The sequence below is a fragment of the Hermetia illucens genome, chromosome 4 (assembly GCF_905115235.1).
Source record: "Hermetia illucens chromosome 4, iHerIll2.2.curated.20191125, whole genome shotgun sequence".
Lineage (NCBI taxonomy): Eukaryota > Metazoa > Arthropoda > Insecta > Diptera > Stratiomyidae > Hermetia > Hermetia illucens.
The window spans coordinates 72,835,742-72,856,878 of record NC_051852.1 but is presented as its reverse complement, the minus strand read 5'-3'; the positions used below and the strand labels follow the sequence as shown (position 1 = coordinate 72,856,878).

The window sequence follows — 21,137 nt, the reverse complement described above, 5'->3', positions numbered from 1 at the left end:
TTTCCTTCCGCATACAATTGTTTCAGAGACCATGTGCCTCCTTCCTCAGTGCTAGTACCTAATTAGTTAATCTATCTTAAACTACCCCTATTTATACCGTAACTATTAACTCTACTAATTACTCTGTAATTGTTTTTAAGGTTTTGTGTAAACACAAAACCTTATTAAAATCGGTTTACTGTCTGTCTTTCTGTCCATCTGTCTGTCTGTCCGTCACACGCATTTTTCTCGGAGACGGTTATAGCGATTGACACCAAATTTGGTAGATAGGTGGGAACTGTGAACGCTCACGCATACAGTGAATGACATCCTTTTACGTCGAATTTAAGGGGGGGTCCCCATACATGCAAAAGGGGGGTGTAAAATTTTTTTTCACCCAATATAGTCATGTGGGGTATCAAATTAAAGGTCTCAATTAGCACTTTTCAAAGCCGATCTTAGTTTTGACATTCGTTGGAAGGGTGGGGAGCGCGGGGGGTTGAAAGTGATCACTTCTTTAAGGGGGCCATTCTCAGAAACTACCAAACCCAAAAATCTGAAAAAAATCAGGAGGCTGCCACTATATGGTGCCTGGGCTCCGAAATACCTTCCATGCCGATATCTGTTTAAATAAAGTTAATAATAATATATTACTACAATTTTTTGTAATTGGTCAGAAACCCCCCTTAAGTTCGTCCTAGTACCATGAAATTTGGTAGTGATATAGGCTATAATATAGAGCATGATCTTACCAAGTTTGGTGGAAATCGCACTATTACTAACAAAGTTATACCTCAAATTTGTTGCTTCTTTGAAAATTGAAGACTTCAAAGTCAATATCACCCGAAAGTGGATACTCTCACATAATATATGGATATATTACGTGCTGCGTACTAAGAAATACACAAAACCTTTCGTACCTGAAGCGTCCAGCTTCCGGTTTCCCGACTTGTTTATTTTTTCCATCCTTCTCATTTTTTCCCCTATTTTTTATTACTTGCTGCATACCTTTTTTACAAAGGTCGTTGCGCAGTTTCCTTCATCGTGATTTAAGGTTACACGCTCCCTTCTTATATATACTTACACTTTCCGCTGCATCCAAAAGGTGTGTTTTCCGCACTTGCTTTATAACAAACACATTGTCCATCGTTACGCTATGTCCCTCTTCCACCATATGCCTTGCTATCATTGACTTTATGTTTCGAGGGTCGTCGCTTTTTCGTTTGGTGTACTCTCTTATGTGTTCTTCGAATCTTGTGGTCACTAGCCTTTTAGTCTGACCAAAATATACTTTTTCACATTCTGGGCAGCTGACCTTATAACTTCCACTCATCTCTTCTTTTTTCAATTTGTCTTTGGTTAAACCTAGCTTAGTCGTCAGCTGTCTGTTAGCGCTTGTACTTACTACTTCGATGTTGTGCTTTGAAAGCGTATTTCTCATTTTGCTCGTTAACGATGAAAATGTAATGCTCGCTCTGATATGTGGATTATCCCTTTTTTCCTGTTTGTAAAGTGTTGTAAGTTGGTCCCTATTCATTCTATTTTGCTTTTTACATAATATTCTGTCTATTTCCTCCTTACTACTACTATCCATTTTTCACCGCTGTGTCTTTTGAATTTTAACTTATTTCCTTTTTGAAGCTTAAGTTATTTCCTTTTTGAAGCACTCTTCCGTCAATGGTGTCACTAGCAATCTATGTATCATACTGTAGTAAGCCGTCTTTTTCTGCCCATATGTGTGTTTTGACATCCTCGGTATGGTACGCTGTGTGTGATTTTTCTTTCTGAATTTGTCGAACTCGAGTTTATTGTTGTTTCTTATTATTGATAGGTCCAGAAACGCTATTCGTTGGTCATCTTTCTTTTCCATTGTGAAAGTTATGTTGCGGTTTTTGTTGCTTATAAAGTTATGTTGCGGTGTATGTGTACACAACATACACGGCACAATCCGTCTAGCCGCTTCCGAATAAATCGGGTGTGACAGACAGACAAACACCGACTCGATTCTAATAAGGTTTTGTTTCACAAAAAACCTTAAGGGGGTCATCCCGTGTGTCGGATCCGAGGAATAGAATTTTTTTTGTTGCATCAATTGTATTTAGATATAGTGTACAATATATGGGCCAAGTGATTTTTTGATATTCGTAGTCGTTCGGGAATTATAGTGTTAAATATGTAATAAGCCACATGCCAGATTTGTGTCGATCACCGTAATAAAGCGCGTATTTATCGGTCCGAATGACTTCACTAAAAGGACAAGAATTGAAGCCAAGGCTGTACATGTGTTTCTCGACAAAACCTAAGGTTTATGGACTACGTATAGCAGATTAATGGGCAGTTATGATTTTATTTCATTCTACTTTTTAAATGCGTTTTTCTCAAAACTGCATATTGGAAACCTGCTGCCACCATAGCCCAAAATGGATCCAACGATATTCTTTGAAATTTTGTCGACTTATTCAGAACATATTTCTACGGTCCGCAAACTAGGATAAATGCGATTCATTCAGTTATTTTTTTTCTTCCATTCATTAAAAAATCCTTAAAAGTTACGGTATAAATAGAGGTAGTTTAAGACAGATTAACTAATTAGGTACTAGCACTGAGGAAGGAGGCAGGTGGTCTCCGAAAAAATTGTATGCGGAAGGAAAATAAAAACATGTACAGTATAAGGAACAATACCTAGTTGTTTTCTTAATTTATAATAAGAATATTGCAAATGAACTTATTATCAAGCCTGCACTGCTGTTATTTTGTTCAGGTTGTAAAGCAAAATAAGCTGTAATTGTAAAGGGACAGGAGCTAAGATATTTAAATTTTTAATTTAAAATTTACAATTTATAATTATTTTACAACACCTACCCTTAAACAGTTTTTGATTAACGAATTTTTGCATCTAGTGCCCATTTTTGCAAAAAAATAAGAGTGGAAAGTCCACCGCATGAATTTGGCGCTAAGCCATTCATAATCAATTTTATCGTGTAGGCTCCATTTTTTACGACTCCGTCAAACACAAGCTCCCATTACTCGCCCAGTGTCTGGTACAAGTTACTGACAGCATGTAAAGTCGTCTTAAATTATTACAGCGAAAGGTTAAATTAGTCAAATCAGAGATGCTCCTATATATTGCAAATCAATAAATAAAATTCATACCACCATCCTGGTTTGTAAGCCCCTTGAATGTCGGCCAGTTAGTAAGAATATAATAATAGGAAGACAATTTACTTCCACTTTCCAACTACTTCATATTTAACTACTTAAGATAGGCATGATTACATTCCAAATATAGTATACAGCTAGATTCTATATGCAGATTACCCCGGAATTTTTTAAGGAAAAAGCCGTTATGCTTGAAACGACCAGCCAGGTATATTGTTTTTCACCCTTCAATCGTTTATTCCTTAGTAAATAAATCATATAAATTTACCTAGAGTTTTAATATTTTTGGCATAGAAACCGAATAGGCTTGTATAAGCTATTTCCTGTTCCGTCGGCCACAAAAAAATTAATATCAGCAGTAATCTCATGTCGGCCGAGATGATTTGCAACCGAAATGAATATAAGAAACTCTAAATTCGTATTAAAAGGAAAAAATCTGCGAGCGTAACAAAACTTACTATAGAAGATTACATGATTTCGACTGATGATCTGAAAAAAGTTTTTTGTATGGTTTTCTTGGTGCGTAATATAATATTAATTTATTTAATGAAATAAATTAAGAAATTGAATATATCAAGAAACCGGAAACTGAAGGCATCAAGTTCGAAGGCTTTTGTGTTTTCTTATGTGAAAAACACTTAAAGGTGCACGACAGGCGGGTTTGAAATTGAAAATGCAATTATGAGTCTGACTTCACTGTTAGATACGAACATTATTATGCAGTCCAATTAAAAGAGATAAGCGACGGATTGTTTTCTGAAACTGTGTCCTCACTCACTGTAATCTTGCACTTTTTCAAGCTTTACTACACTATTTTCAAATCAAAATCTTCATTCATATCTGTTTGAGAAAGAAATAATAAAGATTTTCCATTAGATACATTGGGAGGTGACACGTCCTCAAGATAAGGTAGGCAGGGAGGCGGATAAACGAAGTAGAAATGGTGAGTACTTCGGATCCCAGCAAGCTAACAAGAAGTAAAACGCCTTTTCGCCGAAGAGAATTGAACCGGTAAAAATACTTACAGTGCCTTTTCACAAAATTGAACTGGTAAAAATACTTGCAATAGTAGATAATTTCTCGATTGCAGGCCTCAGAATCGCCAAAAATAGAAGAAAACAATTTTTAAAAAAGTATAATATAAAATAAAATAGGAAAAACGAAATTTTAACCGTTTCATAATTATAACCTCACTATTAGAAATTCAAGTTTTTATCAATAAAACAGAGGAACTAAGCAATAAATCAAAAATTGTAATAATCAGTTCCGTTACTATGATTATTAATAACTTGTTTAAGGAGATCAAAGTTATTGTTAGCCAAATTATGGAAATGAAAACACATTCCATCGAAAAGACGGAGACGATCCTCATTACCGTTCCAGGAAAAACACTGTCAACATCTCTGCGGAAGAAGGCAACTGTATTTGAAGTGATTACAAACTTTCGAAAAGTCGTTAGTAAGTAATTAGAGAGAAGTTGGCAGCCATAACTCCGGAAATGGCCGCTAGACGTACACATTGATGAAATGTATTAATAAATGGATTAATCGAAATCACGAAAACACAACTCCTTACGGAACATGTTGGTTATGGGAAATATTTATATCACATCGATACCGACGAATCCTCCGAGTGTTCTAACCCGGAGTTTTTTATTTTGTTCCATTCTTCGTGTTCCGTAAGAGATGAGGAGTGTAAACGACCCCTGAGGATAGAGTGGTCCTGAGTCTTGCGCCCTATACTCAAATAGACTCAGATCAAATATTACGATTTTCGGAGATATAACTTATACCAATGGTTGATTTTTGATTCAATATAATAGAAGCCCAAATAACCATGTCCGCAAATTTTAAAAAAATATTCTTACGGGGATTTTTTTTATGACTGCTTGGAAAACGAACTATTTTCAATATATGTATCTCTTTTTGTAAAATGTGATGCAGCTATCGGCCCAAGCTTTTTCTTCCTTCTAAGATGAAACAGGAAAACTGTTTGCTGCATTAAATATAAATTTATTTGAGTTAAAGCTTTAAAAAAGTATATTGTTGGCGTTGGTAATTTACGCCTTCCCGGTTATCCGAAATATACAAAATTTTCAACAAGTATATAAGATTTTTCTTCGTCAAATATAGTCATGTGGGATTTTGAATAGAAGTTCTCTATGAATCAAGTCTTTCTTTTGACTAGTTCTAAAAGGAAGGAGCGCCATATTTAGAAAGGGTCATCTATTTCAAGGAATCATTTTCAGGAGTTAATCATAATCGTTGGCGCAAAAATCCATATTGGATCAGGGCCTTGAAGTGTGTTGAAACACTTCATTCAAGACCGTAAAGATACACTACAGGATTACAGTATCCTGTAGGAGGCAATGTGGTCTTGCCAGAGATTTTTACCCTGATTTGACTCAGGTACTCATTCACAACTGAGTCGACTGGTATCCGACATCCCGTCAAAGTAACAAAGCCCTCTGTCACCAGTGAACGCTCTAACCACTTGAGCCACGACAGCCCAACGCTCCAATCTTAAAACTTTCGAAAAAAACAGGGTGGTACCTGTATACCACACCTAGACCTAAAAACAGTTCACCTTGAAGTCTATTCGAATAAAGTTAATAATAGAATACTACTGTATTCCTTCCTATGAAAAACAAGAAAATGAACAATAATATAGGGCGCCATACTGCCAACTTAAGTAGAAATCCGAATTTTATTAAAAATTTGTAATAGGCACAAAGGGTAGTATAGGTCCCGGGGCGAAACGTGGATTGGTACCCACGATGGAGCATAAAACCTGGGAAATGCCTGCTGAACCAACACCAACAGCTCTACTACCAAACCCTATCTCCACCTCCACGTGGTGACCGCTGGGAGCTCTTTCTTGACGAAAAGCTGCAGACGGAGAAGGATGAAGGTGAGTCTCCCGCGCCTAAAAACGGGACAAATTGTACCAACTGGTCCTCCAGGTTGGGGGTTGGGTAGGGCTGACAACCCTACACGGAAAACAACCGTTACGAAGCCACAACAGGAGCCTCGGATAGGATGGAAACGACGGACCCGGCAACGAAAAAGGAACAACGATTTGCGCATTTTCTCATGGAACGTGCGCTCCCTGTACAGAGATGAAGCTGATAAGCAGCTAGCCGATACCCTGTCCCAATATAGGGCTGATGTAACAGCGTTGCAAGAGATGCGATGGACAGGGACCGGTTTCCTGGAGAAGAGCCACTACACCATATATTATAGCGGCCATCCAGTAAACCATGTGCTCGGAGTAGGTTTCTTAGTCAGCCAAAAAATGAAACCTGCTGTTATCGGCTTTGAAAGTATAAGCGAACGGCTATGCACTCTGCGCTTGCGAGGCAAGTTTAGAAATATAAGCCTCATAAACGTTCACGCCCCTACAGAGGAGACTGCAGAGTGGGAGAAGGATACCTTCTACGAGGCAGTAGAAAGAACCCTCGAAGCCTGTCCCAGATATGATATCAAAATCATACTTGGGGATTTTAACAGCCAAGTAGGGAAGGAGCCCGTATTCAGGCGGTACGTTGGCTCCCATAGCTTACACGAAAAAACAAATGATAACGGACTGCGGACTATTCAATTAGCAGGGTCACACGAAATGGTTGTTGGAAGTACCTGGTTTGCGCGGAAAGCGGTCCACAAACATACGTGGGCCTCTCCAGACGGGACCACTTTCAACCAAATTGACCACGTGCTGATCGAACGCCGCCACCTCTCAGCCTTGATGAATGTCAGAACATATAGGGGGGCCAATATAGACTCGGATCACTATCTCGTTGGCATGGTGCTCCGAGCTCGAATAACAATACCACCTAGAATCCCCTCTGACAATCAGGTGAGAGTGAACACTGAAGCCATCCACAACACAACCCTCCGCGACACCTATAAGAGGGAAATGGATGCCGCAATAACCACAGTCAATAGAGGACCTGGAGATGAAGCATCAACTAATGATCTTCACAACCACCTGAAGAACGTTATCATGGATACGGCCACAAATATACTTGGCCCCAGCCGCAAAAGGAGTCGGAACGGCTGGTTTGACGATGAATGTAAGCTAGCAACGGAACGTAAGAATGCCGCATACCGAGTAATGTTGCATTCTCAAAGAACGCGGGCACGCGCAGAGACTTATCACGAACTCCGTCGAGCGGAGAAGCGACTTCACAGACGGAAAAAGGAAGCCTGGGAGAACCAACAAGTCTGTGAACTAGAAAAGTACAGGGAGCAACCGCACCAGGCGCGGAAGTTTTACCAACAAGTCAGCAGGATGAAGCCTTATACACCTCGATGCTCATCCTGCCGAGACAAAGAGGGAAATCTGATTTCCGACAGAATGGGCATATTAGAGCGATGGGTTGAGTACTTTGATGAGCTACTGAACAACCAGAACATCGGCGAGTTGGAGGTCCCGCCAACTGAAGACGACGGACAAATACTGCCACCACCAAGTTTAGGAGAAACAGTCCGTGCAATTCATCGGCTAAAAAATCATAAGTCGCCAGGAGCCGATGGAATTACAGCCGAATTGGTTAAATATGGAGGCGACCAGTTACACCAAGTGGTTCATCAACTTGTGCTCAAGGTATGGGACAGCGAATCAATGCCTGACGATTGGCAGCGAGGCATAATCTGTCTCATACATAAAAAGGGAGATATCACACAGTGCAGCAATTATAGAGGTATCACGTTGCTGAGTACCATCTATAAGATATTCTCCACTATCTTGCTAGGCCGGATAGCCCCATACGCCCAGAACATCATTGGCCCATACCAAAGAGGCTTCACTCCAGGCAAATCAGCAACAGATCAGATTTTCTCTCTGCGGCAGGCGATGGAAAAACTGTTGGAATATGGACAACAGTTGCACCATCTGTTCATCGACTTTAAAGCCGCCTATGATAGCATAGCCAGGGTAAAACTGTACACGGCCATGAGGGAATTCGGTATCCCGACGAAACTAATAAGACTGACTAGGCTGACCCTGACCAATGTGCGAGGCCAGATAAAAGCAGCAGGATCACTCTCAAGACCATTTGACATCAACAACGGTCTACGACAAGGGGATGCGCTATCATGCGTCCTCTTTAACCTGGCCCTCGAGAAGGTGATCCGTGATGCTGAGGTGAATGCAAGAGGTACGATCCTCTTCAAGTCCACCCAACTACTGGCCTATGCTGACGATATCGACATCATGGGAAGAACCACCCGAGACGTTCAAACTGCCTTCATCCAGATCGAGCAGGCGGCGCGAGATCTTGGGCTGCACATCAATGAAGGCAAGACAAAATACATGGTGGCAACGTCAGCACCGAAGACGAATCAACCAACAACATCAAACCGCACTGGTCAAACACAAGCACGAACAAGGATAAGGATAGGGGAATACAACTTTGAGACCGTTGACAATTTCTCCTATCTAGGGTCGAAAATCACAACCGATAACAACTACGATGATGAAATCCGCGCACGGTTGTTGTCAGCCAACAGAGCCTACTTCAGCTTACAAAGACTGTTCCGCTCGAAACGTCTCACCATAGGGTCAAAGCTCTTACTGTACAAGACTATGATCTTGCCAGTCCTCATGTATTCCTCGGAAACTTGGGTTCTTAGCAAGAAAAATTGCGAACTCTTGGCCGCGTTCGAGAGAAGAATCCTCCGAAGAATTTTTGGCCCCCTACATGAGGATGGACGATTCCGTAGCCTACACAATGACGAAATCTATGAGCGATACCATGACCGTCCGGTTGTGGATAAAATCCGGCTCAATAGGTTACGGTGGGCGGGTCACTTAATCCGTATGGATGAAGATGATCCCACCCGGAAAGTCTATAAGGGCAATATCTATGGTAGGAAAAGAAGACGAGGCAGACCCTGCCTAAGATGGAGCGATGGCGTGGGCCAGGACGCCAGACAGCTTTTAGGGATATCGAATTGGTGGACCTCGGCGCAAAACCGGGATGTCTGGAGTTCCTTATTAAGGCAGGCCTAGACCGGATACCGGTTGTTGCGCCGTTGATGATGATGATGATGACCTAACACCTGAAATGACAAGTATCACATTGAAGTGAATAAGTCAGGCATACTCGATGCTTATACACTTTGGGCTATGTACAAACGAAACCGTCGAGCACCCAAATTTTCTTACATGAAAAAGTCACAAAATACCTAAAGCGCCGAGCTTCCGATGTCCGACTTATTTAAATTCTTAATTTTTCATTAAATGCCATTCTTCCAGTATCATTTCATTTGCAAACTATTTTGAATATTTTTTTTGAGAATTGTGGGGTACTAAGTCCACATTAACTTAATCCCGGGCCGGACCAAATGGGGAGCAACTTACTCCTTCTGTTTTTGGTTCACGGACCCCTCGTTTAGGGCTTAGCACCCAGCCAAGCTTTGGTCAATAAGGCGGATGTTGTCTTCTGCGCATTATATAAAGGAGCGCTAAACATCCGCGAGCCGCTTCAGTCACGCTGCTATGAGGGCAGAGGTGAAGCAGCGTCTGACAATTTGCCTCTGCCCTGGTAAGAAACCGTAAAGCCGTCATCGCCTGACATTTTTTAAATCGTCAAATCACTCAACAGGGAACCATTGATAGCAAGAAAATGTGTGTTTACAAACAGCTACAGGCAATAGCTTCGTGAATGCCTTGAGAAACAATTAAATAGACCATGACACTCAGAACGATAAATAAAAGCATACACAACATGGAATCGTGCAGCACTCTAACCAAAATATGTAGTATCTCGTAATCAGCTGGAATGATAAGCATGGGTAAATAGCAATTTGCTCCACCCATTTGCTTGGCGCTGATAGTCATAATACAAATAGATACGAAACAGGTAAACCGAATAATCGTGTAATAAATAGCCGCTGAGACTGTATACGTTGGACATTTTAGAATTTCATACGAAATCTCGATGTCCCTCATTACAACAGCCTCAACCCAACAACCCTTCTCGACTAGTTTTGTCCATTGTTATGTTGTAGCGAACTATAGAATTTTTTTAATTCCATACTACTAATCTTTAATTAGATCGATGTGATTTTCGAGGCTGAATTCCACCCAACAAATATCAAGCGCATCATAAATAGAGACGAAACAAGAAGACTATATACAGGAGGCACAAATGGAGTTTCTTGGCGGTGGTGCGTATGTCGAGATGGTTTTCTTGTATATGTTTCCTCATTCCATGCATCAAATACACGACACCAACACCGTCAAAACGATGCGTAGAACTCTTCATGCGCAAGTAATTGAAGAACGTCGAGCACGTGCAATACTTTTCTTCTACCGTACAAATTCAATCAATGAGCGGTGAGACGAATCTCCTGTAATCTTCTTGAGACGAGACCTGGTGCACTCAAACTAAATATCAGTTGAACGAACAAAGGCACCGAATGAAACTAAAAGAACATGCAAGATTTCCAGAGTAATATACCAATGGGTCCTGGCAAACAATCAACCAATTAGCAAGGAATATTATTTGAACTATATGAGACGTTTCCGTCACTTCCCGTGACCAAAAACTATTTAACAGTCGAGAAAAAAAACTTGAAAAAGAAGAAAACTCTGATACCGGGAATAGAATATGGAAAATGTTCCCAGGGAGCACTTTAAAAGCGACCCTATTGATTTTGATGAGACCTGTATTTTTCATTTCCTTTTTTGATCACGTTATATAGGAAACGGATTCTTTTAGCGTGCGGTCGACTTTTTTGGCATTGAATCCGTTTTCTTATTTTTAACATGCAAATAGGGTTTCGAAAAACGACATTAAAGTGTATACCAAAGACGACATTGGCCGTTAACACCTTCTGAATTGTGTCCCGTGTTTATTCATTTGTGGAGTACAGGAAATCCAAAGGTTTCCAACATCCATAACGACCGGAAATGGTATCCGGAGCAAAAAGATTGAGATTGGCGCGCAGCCTCAAGGTGGCCACACTATATCTAATAGGCAGTATCCACACTAAAATGCCCCGACTTGCGAATGTGTTGCAGAAGCTTATCTGTACAGATCAGAGACGCTAAACAAAGACAAGGCATAATCTTTGCCGAATCGTATTGGTAAGAGAGAGATAGCGATAGCTTTTGCTATTGCTAGTTAGGCTAACTCGATTACTAGAATTCATCACCATAAGTATGATCTAATTGTTTCCCAAGGAAGAATGATCAATGGACAACCGGAGGGAAAGACCTCACACCTTGGCGCAAGATTGAAAACAGACATAGGGACTTCGAAATATTCAAATTGTCCTCGTTATCATTTTATCGTAGGGTTTCAATACCAGGGAATTTGTATAAAGACCATCTAAAGGCCTAATCTGTTCGCTTTATTCTTCACTTAGTTCAGCAACTTAATCACACTGTGGTTTTGGACCGAGGTTACGGGCAATCGGGGATCTGCATGGGCCAGCACACTTTGCAATGTGGCGAGACTTTGTATCTTGCCTCCAAGCCTTTTGTTTTCCTTTACTTTTTCTTTTTTTCTTCACTTGCCTTGAACGATGCATTTCCCTAAATACTTTCGAACAGCGGTTCATTTCTCTTTGGCAACTTCCAAGTAACCAATTGTGAAATGGCCTCAAAGACAAAGTCAAAGACAAACAAGGAAACGCTTCCTCGGAGTGCACGTCGAAAGTCCTGTTTCATAACTGCCAGACATCTACGCCACAAATTCAGGTGAACAACGAAGATTTCAAGGCGCAACGGCGCAGATACAAATGCACAAAGTGGCAAGCAAATGGCACACGGAACCTTGAAGTGCCGCTAGGCCAAACAAGAAAAGGAATTTCTATCCGCTTTCTGTCATGGAAATGCAGAGGTAGGCGCTTATGCAACGCATCGCATGATATCACTGGCAAATGACATTCGCATCGTCTTCGGTCAACTGTTGATATATAAAGGCCCATTGTCCACTCGAAAGGTGGCCGCCATTCCCATCAGAACTTCACTAGGGCATCCGAGTCGCGGCTACAGCTTGATCGACTCCTTGCATAAACTATCCGAAAAAACACTCCACGATGCCAACCGAAACAATTCAACCATTTACAGCTTGATCTGCCAAAATCACCTGGCAACGGGAGAAAATCTAACAACCCACACAAAACGAAGCCCCAAGGGTTTAATCGATGGGGCCTGACGTGATTTTGCTCCGCAAGAACTCACCTAAGTCTTCCGCGATAATTCCCTATGCTCGTAATCCATTTTTATTGCGCTTTCAAGTCGTTCGGGGCCTCGAGGAAGTCTGCTTATGACCTTTTTGAGAAAATGCGATGTGCTGCAAAAATTTTCTTTCACTGCACAACTTCACTCTCGACCTGAAACCCACTTGCGGGACGTCACGTTATACAAATTTCTCGCAACTTTCTTCGCACTCTTCACTGCGCCATACTTCAGTGTTGCGATTAGTGCGTGCAGCAAATTTTCCGTGTGAGGATACGCCAGTATCTCGCGTGGCAAACCTAAAAAATTATTTTCACGGGCACTGACACGCACTCCACGGCGACCACGGCGACGACCAATTTTTCACTCAAGTCCGCGACAAGCAGCACTACGAGCAATCACTCAATTAGCTTCCACTCAAACTGCCCGGTACTACGCAAATTCGACCAGACACTTCTGTTTACGTCGAATTTGGTACAAACAGCTGACTCTGGGGTAGTAGTTGCTTAGTCATGAAAATGTAATAGCCGGTTATGCTTCTCCGATTGGAAACAATCTAGGAGAAAGTTGTTGCGTTCAATGGCCCACACACATCGCCCGTCAACCACATAAATTCACCCTAGAAATTCCACAATTATTGTATTCGAGTATAACTATCAGTTCATTTACAGGAACACATTATTTGTTTAGAAATAACGGCGTGACTAGTTGTGTTCGCAGTCGCTAAGGTTTCAAGTTGATGTTTATGCTGGATCGGGAGTTGGCCGGTACCGTCATAGGAACATTGAAGTTCGAGCAAATCGTTATTATCGGATCTGTTTCGAAAAACTCGAAAGCCAATTTTAATATATTCAATTCTCTTTTCCACAATAGATCTACGCACGGAAGAAAAAGCAAAGGGTGCACATTAGTTGAGAAACTCCTGTTACAACCACAGTATATCTACATAATTAGATGTACTGTGGTAACAACCTTCCCAGAACAAGGGCAAGAAGATAGATATTGTCCTTATAAACTTTCCGGACAGGATCATCCCCACTTATACGGATTAAATGCCCGCCCACCACAACCTATTGAACGGGATTTTATCCACTATCTTTGTTGTTCTCATCACAGTAGATCTACTATAGGCAGTACCCTTACAAAAATGACCCCACTTGCAAATGTGCTTGCAGAAGCTTATCTGTACACATCAGAGACGCTAAACAAGGAAAAGGCATAATCTTCGTCAAATCGTATTGGTAAGAGAGAGATCGGTGAGCTTTTGCTATTCTGGTAGTACGGCGTGCTCACCCACATATCAAAAAGTTGTTTCACGTATTCACTTATACATAAACAAAAACCTGCCAATCTCACCAATACATTGGCAAGTCCGGGCGGTATGTCAAACACAGCTGATCGGGTTTTCGGTACATCTCGCTCATGCTCAAGGGTAAAACAATTTGAAATCGTGTGTACTCGTACTGATTTCCCCCCTTGAGGGGCATGGGGGAGTGAGGTATCTGTCTAGTATCTAACTGTGGTTCTCATTTGACCAATGCCATTTGATGTTGTCGCTTCTTTGACGTTTTTCGTCTTGAAAATCATTTTTATTGAAAAAAAAATCTCTGAAAGGTGATCATTACAACTTAAAGCTAGATTGAAATTAATTAAATTGCTGAAGACCGTTTTTTTAAGCATCCGCCATTAGGAAAGCTCCAGTTTATAGTTGCGCCCCTTGCATGGGTCTTGTGATACGCGATTGCTCGATAGAAGTAATATGATTTCAATAATTAATTAATACCGTATCCATAGGATGAACGAAGATCGAGCAGGTCGTCCAAAAGCCTTTGAACGCTTCGCCAAATAAGTGCTCAGCTCCTTTAACCGCGGTGCTTTATTGCGTACTTTGCACAACTTCAGCGACGGCCAAATGTTATAGATCATATTGCAAAATCGCGTACACATCTTATAAAAGGACGGTATGGGTTTACGACGCGAGATTAAGAACCCTACATTTATTCGACCACTTTATTTGCCTATACACTTTATTTTGCAACTCTTGTCTGGTCCTTCCTCTTTCCCCTTTTTCCTTACTCCCTCCCTCTTCAAAATCCCATGCCACGTTGCGAGGCAAAGCGGTGCAGTGCAGCCACTTCGATAAATTTCCCCTTCGTGGCCGAAGTTTGACGACCCAAATTTGAAATTTGAACTTTCAAACTTGGATGCGAGCAAGAAAATTCCATCGATGTATCACTATTCAGTTTTACCAATTTCATCGGGATACCGAATTCTCTCATTTCCGTGTGCACTTTTACCCTGGATATGCTATCCGCGGCTTAGAAATCGATGAAAAGATGGTGCAACTGGTCCATATTTCAACAATTTTCCGCCGCTTGCCGCAGGATGAAAATTTGAATTGTTCCTAGTTTGCTTCGAGTGAAGCCTCTTTGAGCGTATGGTGTTATCCGGCCCAGCAAGATAGCAGAGAACATCTCTTATAAATGGTGCTCAGCAACATTGTACCTCTATAATTGCTACATTGTGTGATATCTACATTTTTAAGGTTTTGTGTGTTTATTGTGTTCTTCCTGCCTAAGCTTCTTAGCGATGGCTGCAATCACCTTTTCAACTTCGGTCAATATCCCCTTTGCTTTCACCATATATTCTAAATCGATACAGACAACCTCGATAGCCTTCGTGTCCGCTCAAAAATTGGGTTAGGTCGAAACCTACTTCGCCGTGGGGTCGCTCGACCCATTTCCGGATATCCCATTTGATTTTGTGACTCCAGCGGTCTTTTTCTGACTCGTCTCGTCCCTTGCCATTCCGCGACAGTTTCACTTCGTGAAAACTGTCGCCGATGGACAGGAGATTCTCCGATGAGGTACGTTCGGTCATAAAGTCGTTGTCTTTTTTTCGCCAGAATCTCAATCGGGTCCATTCTTGCTATCACGTAAGCTGCTTCATTAGATATTGTTCTGTAAGCGCAACATGTTTGGAGTACACTTATGCGATACGAAGCTCCAATCTTTCTCTTATTTGCTGTACTTTTCAGTACATCTACCCATATTGGGGCTGCATACAGTAGGATCGAACTGACACTTTCGAAATAAGGAGTCGACGGCTCGGCCTTCGGCTACCTATATTTGGTAACATTCTCGCAATCAGTGCTCCGATATTATATGCCTTGGTTGCTGCACCCTCCATACGCTATGTGAAGTTTAGCCTCTGCTCAATCATAACGCCTAAGTACTTAAGCGTAGGCTGGGAATGAATTGTTTGTGTTCCAACTTTGATCATGGAAGGGCACTTTCTGTGCTCGGTAATAAGTACTACTTCCGTCTTATGTTCTGCAAGCTATAGACCAACATTCTCTAACCAGGATTTAATCTCATAGACTGCTTCATTTGCATAAAGTTCGACTTCTTCGAGGAGGCGTATAACAACTGTCACACCAATATCATCCGCGAAACCAATGGAGGCCACATCAGTAGGAACGTCTAGTGTCAGTACTCCATTATACATAATAATCCACAAGAGTAGCCCTAGGACAGACCCTTGTGGAACTCGGCATGTCATTTGGTATAATTTCATTCCTTCATCTGATTCGCAGCACAGAAGTCTATCGATATAGGAAGTCGGCAACGATACGCAGCAGGTAACTTGGCACGCTTAAGTTGATTAGGGACTCAAGTATCTTGGCCCATTTGCCGAAATTGAAAACGTTCTTCACGTCGAGTGTGATCACTGGACAACATTTGTCCTCGTCAAGTGCGGCCTTAGCTGCCACCAGAACAACTGCCTCCGTTGTAGACCTCCCCTTTCGAAAACGGAACCGATTTCAGGAGAAACCGCCGTCATTTTCGGCAATTAGAAGTAATTTGTTATAGATTACTCGTTCGAATAGTTTGCCAGTATTATTTGGAAGTTATATCGGCTTGTAGGACAGAACTTCACCCAAGGGTTTGTTTGGCTTGGGGATTAATATTAATTTCTGCTTTTTCCATTGTATAGGGAATGCTCCTTTTTTAAGGCATGTGGTTCGGTAAACATATTTGGAGCTATTTTCATTGCTGCCTTGAGGGCTTTATTGGGGATGCTATGCAAGCCAGGTGCTTTATTTTCAACTATTTTTTCCGCAATTTAGAGGACCCCCTCTACCCCAGGGGTCCGTGTCAGCTTCTTTACACCATCATCATCAACGGCGCAACAACCGATATCCGGTCTATGCCTGCCTTAATAAGGAACTCCAGACATCCCAGTTTTGCGCCGAGGTCCACTAATTCGATATCCCTAAAAGCTGTCTGGTGTCGTGACCTGTGCCATCGCTCCATCTCAGGCAAGGTCCACCTAGTCTTCTTTTTCTACCATAGATATTGTTTTTATAGATTTTCCGGGCTGGATCATCTTCATCCATACGAATTAAATGACCCACCCACCGTAACCTATTGAGCCGGATTTTATCCACAATCTTTCTTTTCTTGCTAAGAACCCAAGTCTTTTCCTTTTTCTTCAATCTTTGTCCCATTCACATTTGACTCTATCGAATGCCTGATCTGGGTGCAATCTCGAGGTTTTTAAATTCCCATCTATGGTAGGAAAAGAAGACGAGGCAGACCCTGCCTAAGATGGAGCGATGGCGTGGGCCAGGACGCCAGACAGCTTTTAGGGATATCGAATTGGTGGACCTCGGCGCAAAACCGGGATGTCTGGAGTTCCTTATTAAGGCAGGCCTAGACCGGATACCGGTTGTTGCGCCGTTGATGATGATGATGATCCAGCGTATTCAGCTACCGTTTTTTAGGCCTGTCTTTTGGTCGTTTACCATCGACTTCGATGTTCAGACCAATCTTGGCAAGTGAATTCTCGTTAGCACGAATTGCGTGACCATACCATCGAAGATGCCTCTCTGGCAAGTTTTCCACGATCGGTACAAGCCCATAACGATTGCGGATATGCTCATTTCGGATGTGATCAAAACGTGTGACACCACTAGTCCAACGTAACATCTTCGTCCCCATTACCGCAAAACGCCGTTTATTGTCTTTTATAGTTGGCCATATAGTTGGTCATAAACGTTCACGCCCCTACAGAGGAGACTGCAGAGTCGGAGAAGGATACCTTCTACGAGGCAGTAGAAAGAACCCTCGAAGCCTGTCCCAGATATGATATCAAAATCATACTTGGGGATTTTAACAGCCAAGTAGGGAAGGAGCCCGTATTCAGGCGATACGTTGGCTCCCATAGCTTACACGAAAAAACAAATGATAACGGACTGCGGACTATTCAATTAGCAGGGTCACACGAAATGGTTGTTGGAAGTACCTGGTTTGCGCGGAAAGCGGTCCACAAACATACGTGGGCCTCTCCAGACGGGACCACTTTCAACCAAATTGACCACGTGTTGATCGAACGCCGCCACCTCTCAGCCTTGATGAATGTCAGAACATATAGGGGGGCCAATATAGACTCGGATCACTATCTCGTTGGCATGGTGCTCCGAGCTCGAATAACAATACCACCTAGAATCCCCTCTGACAATCAGGTGAGAGTGAACACTGAAGCCATCCACAACACAACCCTCCGCGACACCTATAAGAGGGAAATGGATGCCGCAATAACCGCAGTCAATAGAGGACCTGGAGATGAAGCATCAACTAATGATCTTCACAACCACCTGAAGAACGTTATCATGGATACGGCCACAAATATACTTGGCCCCAGCCGCAAAAGGAGTCGGAACGGCTGGTTTGACGATGAATGTAAGCTAGCAACGGAACGGAAGAATGCCGCATACCGAGTAATATTGCATTCTCAAAGAACGCGGGCACGCGCAGAAACTTATCACGAACTCCGTCGAGCGGAGAAGCGACTTCACAGACGGAAAAAGGAAGCCTGGGAGAACCAACAAGTCCGTGAACTAGAAAAGTACAGGGAGCAACCGCACCAGGCGCGGAAGTTTTACCAACAAGTCAGCAGGATGAAGCCTTATACACCTCGATGCTCATCCTGCCGAGACAAAGAGGGAAATCTGATTTCCGACAGAATGGGCATATTAGAGCGATGGGTTGAGTACTTTGATGAGCTACTGAACAACCAGAACATCGGCGAGTTGGAGGTCCCGCCAACTGAAGACGACGGACAAATACTGCCACCACCAAGTTTAGGAGAAACAGTCCGTGCAATTCATCGGCTAAAAAATCATAAGTCGCCAGGAGCCGATGGAATTACAGCCGAATTGGTTAAATATTGAGGCGACCAGTTACACCAAGTGGTTCATCAACTTGTGCTCAAGGTATGGGACAGCGAATCAATGCCTGACGATTGGCAGCGAGGCATAATCTGTCTCATACATAAAAAGGGAGATATCACACAGTGCAGCAATTATAGAGGTATCACGTTGCTGAGTACCATCTATAAGATATTCTCCACTATCTTGCTAGGCCGGATAGCCCCATACGCCCAGAACATCATTGGCCCATACCAAAGAGGCTTCACTCCAGGCAAATCAGCAACAGATCAGATTTTCTCTCTGCGGCAGGCGATGGAAAAACTGTTGGAATATGGACAACAGTTGCACCATCTGTTCATCGACTTTAAAGCCGCCTATGATAGCATAGCCAGGGTAAAACTGTACATTCGGTATCCCGACGAAATTAATAAGACTGACTAGGCTGACCCTGACCAATGTGCGAGGCCAGATAAAAGCAGCAGGATCACTCTCAAGACCATTCGACATCAACAACGGTCTACGACAAGGGGATGCGCTATCATGCGTCCTCTTTAACCTGGCCCTCGAGAAAGTGATCCGTGATGCTGAGGTGAATGCGAGAGGTACGATCCTCTTCAAGTCCACCCAACTACTGGCCTATGCTGACGATATCGACATCATGGGAAGAACCACCCGAGACGTTCAAACTGCCTTCATCCAGATCGAGCAGGCGGCGCGAGATCTTGGGCTGCACATCAATGAAGGCAAGACAAAATACATGGTGGCAACGTCAGCACCGAAGACGAATCAACCAACAACATCAAACCGCACTGGTCAAACACAAACACGAACAAGAATAAGGATAGGAGAATACAACTTTGAGACCGTTGACAATTTCTCCTATCTAGGGTCGAAAATCACAACCGATAACAACTACGATGATGAAATCCGCGCACGGTTGTTGTCAGCCAACAGAGCCTACTTCAGCTTACAAAGACTGTTCCGCTCGAAACGTCTCACCATAGGGTCAAAGCTCTTACTGTACAAGACTATGATCTTGCCAGTCCTCATGTATTCCTCGGAAACTTGGGTTCTTAGCAAGAAAAATTGCGAACTCTTGGCCGCGTTAGAGAGAAGAATCCTCCGAAGAATTTTTGGCCCCCTACATGAGGATGGACGATTCCGTAGCCTACACAATGACGAAATCTATGAGCGATACCATGACCGTCCGGTTGTGGATAAAATCCGGCTCAATAGGTTACGGTGGGCGGGTCACTTAATCCGTATGGATGAAGATGATCCCACCCGGAAAGTCTATAAGGGCAATATCTATGGTAGGAAAAGAAGACGAGGCAGACCCTGCCTAAGATGGAGCGATGGCGTGGGCCAGGACGCCAGACAGCTTTTAGGGATATCGAATTGGTGGACCTCGGCGCAAAACCGGGATGTCTGGAGTTCCTTATTAAGGCAGGCCTAGACCGGATACCGGTTGTTGCGCCGTTGATGATGATAGTTGGCCAACACTCAGAACCATAGAGAGCGACAGGACGGACGACGTTGCGGTAAATTTTAGATTTAAGACGTTCGTTGATACGTCGATCACAAAGAACACGAGTTGTGGAACGCAACTTCATCCAGGTTGCGTTAATGTGTGAAGCAATTTCATAACGCATTTCTCCATTGGCTGATAGCGTTGACCCGAGGTATTTAAATCGCTCAGTTCTGGGCAAATCACAGCCGCTGACAGTGATTGTGCCTGTTTTATGGGGATCGGTCGTCAAAAATTCAGTTTTGTTTAAATTCAATCTGAGACCGTGTTGCATGAGGCGATCATTCCATTTTTGGACAAGTTGCTCGAGATCATTTTTGCTATCAGATGCTAGGAAAACATCATCTACATAAAGCAGTGTGTAGGGCGCTGGACATTGGATATCCCGTGTGACGGTGTCCATAACAAGAACAAAGAGGAGTGGTGAGAGGGCGCTTCCTTGATGAACACCAGCAGAGACACGAAGCGGTTTTGATACACCCGCCATACTTTGAACTTTACTTTTCGGATGAGTAACCGCGCAGTGTGTATTGCGTCAGTAGTTCCGCAGTTTTTGACAAATCCGGCTTAATTCACAGTTATTTTAACGATTTCGCGAATACGGTTGTCAAGAATGCGTTCAAAAATCTTTATGGTATGGGAAAGTAACCGGATCGGACGGTAATCTGAACATTCTACTGGACTACTGGACGAGATACGCAACCGCAAATAACCGAGCTGTCCTCACATACAACAGGAGTTCACCCTAAGTATGTGAGTCCAGGGGCTTTCCCGGTTCTCATGGTACCAGTATACCCCTGGTAAGGTTTCGTGACCAATTTGCCACTTCCGATGAGTCCCCGTGCAGACTCGGGTCTGATCGCCCTGATTGGGCCTTTGGAGTATTCGCCTACTGAATCACGGCCGGCAAACCAAAGTGATTACAGCGTCTCCCGGTGCTACCACTATGGAGGTTCTCCTCGGCCACTTGGTTTTGGTTTGGCCGATAGGGTTGTCGCCCCATCTTCCTCGCCGCCACCTCTGAGCACCAGTTGCGCTGACAAGTGGAACTGCTCCAAATATCGG

The 21,137-nt window shown here is 42.9% G+C and overlaps 1 protein-coding gene across 3 annotated transcripts in view; it reads right to left on the bottom strand.

Annotated features, from left to right (window-relative positions):
* LOC119655912 (immunoglobulin domain and leucine-rich repeat-containing protein 2) overlaps positions 1 to 12,718 on the bottom strand; it is a 47,046-nt gene extending 34,328 nt beyond the window's left edge. The window contains exon 1 of one of the 3 annotated variants that reach the window (XM_038062074.1): positions 12,334 to 12,718. The gene's annotated coding sequence lies outside the window, so the exon portion shown is untranslated. The remainder of the gene's footprint in view (positions 1 to 12,333) is intronic. The other 2 variants (XM_038062075.1, XM_038062076.1) reach the window with 2 other exon arrangements.
* Between the last annotated feature and the right edge of the window lie 8,419 nt (positions 12,719 to 21,137).